Source organism: Arachis hypogaea, chromosome 9, assembly GCF_003086295.3.
Source record: "Arachis hypogaea cultivar Tifrunner chromosome 9, arahy.Tifrunner.gnm2.J5K5, whole genome shotgun sequence".
Classification (NCBI taxonomy): domain Eukaryota; kingdom Viridiplantae; phylum Streptophyta; class Magnoliopsida; order Fabales; family Fabaceae; genus Arachis; species Arachis hypogaea.
This window is the reverse complement of record NC_092044.1, coordinates 38,515,737-38,517,287: the sequence shown is the minus strand read 5'-3', so window position 1 is coordinate 38,517,287 and position 1,551 is coordinate 38,515,737. Positions and strand designations below refer to the sequence as shown.

The 1,551-nt window shown below is 41.0% G+C and overlaps 1 non-coding gene across 1 annotated transcript; it reads left to right on the top strand.

Moving 5' to 3' along the window:
* The first annotated feature begins 1,222 nt into the window (after positions 1 to 1,222).
* Positions 1,223 to 1,326, top strand: LOC112713870 (small nucleolar RNA R71). The gene has a single exon (XR_003158830.1). It is a non-coding gene; the product is annotated as a small nucleolar RNA R71 (small nucleolar RNA).
* Positions 1,327 to 1,551: the final 225 nt, after the last annotated feature.

Genomic DNA, 1,551 nt, shown 5'->3' with positions numbered 1-1,551 from the left:
CATTACAGAGAGTGGCATAAGATTTATGCTTGACCCCAGGTCACATAGAGCCTTGTTAAAGGTCATGGTGCCTATGGTATAGGGTATTAAGAATTTGCCAGGATCTTGTCTCTTTTGAGGTAATGTTTGCTGAACCCATGTATCTAGTTCACTAATGAGCAAGGGAGGTTCACCTTCCCAAGTCTCATTACCAAACAACTTGGCATTGAGCTTCATGATAGCTCCTAAATATTGAGCAACTTGCTCTCCAGTTACATCTTCATCCACTTCAGAGGAAGAATAGTCTTCAGAGCTCATGAATGGCAGAAGGAGGTTTAATGGAATTTCTATGGTCTCTATGTGAACCTCAGATTCCTTTGGGTCCTCAATAGGGAACTCCTTCTTGGTTGGGAGACGTCCCATGAGATCTTCCTCATTGGGATTCACGTCCTCCCCTTCCTCCTTGCATTCGGCCATATTGACTATATCAATGGCCTTGCACTCTCTCTTTGGATTCTCTTCTGTATTGCTTGGGAGAGTACTAGGAGGGGTTTCAGTGATTTTCTTACTCAGTTGGCCCACTTGTGCCTTCAGATTTCTGATGGAGGACCTTGTTTCATTCATGAAACTTAAAGTGGCCTTAGACAGATCAGAGACTAAGTTTGCTAAGTTAGAGGTATTCTGTTCATAATTCTCTGTCAGTTGCTGAGAAGATGATGGATAAGGCTTGATATTGCTGAGCCTATTTCTTTCACCATTATTAAAGCCTTGTTGAGGCTTTTGTTGATCCTTCCATGAGAAATTCAGATGATTTCTCCATGATGAATTATAGGTGTTTCCATAAGGTTCGCCCATGTAATTTACCTCTGCCATTGCAGGGTTTTCAGGATCATAAGCTTCTTCTTCAGAAGATGTCTTTTTAGTACTGTTGGATGCATTTTTCCATCCATTCAGACTTTGAGAAATCATGTTGACTTGCTGAGTCAACACTTTGTTCTGAGCCAATATGGCATTCAGAGCATCAATTTCAAGAACTCCCTTCCTTTGAGGCATCCCATTATTTACGGAATTTCTCTCAGAAGTGTACATTAACTGGTTATTTGCAACCATGTCAATAAGTTCTTAAGCTTCTGCAGGCGTTTTCTTTAGGTGAATGGATCTACTTGTAGAATGGTCTAGTGACATCTTAGAGAACTCAGATAGACCATAATAGAATATATCTATCATGGTCCATTCTGAAAACATGTCAGAAGGACATCTTTTGGTCATCTACTTGTATCTTTCCCAAGCTTCATAGAGGGATTCACCATCTTTTTGTTTGAAGGTCTGAACATCCACTCTAAGCTTGCTCAGCTTTTGAGGGGGAAAGAACTTAGCCAAGAAGGCCGTTACCAGCTTATCCCAAGAGTCCAGGCTATCCTTAGGTTGTGAATCCAACCATGTTCTAGCTTTGTCTCTTATAGCAAAAGGGAAAAGCATGAGCCTGTAGACTTCAGGATCTACTCCATTCGTCTTTACAGTCTCACAGATCTGCAAGAACTCAATTAAAAACTGATAGGGATATTCTGATGG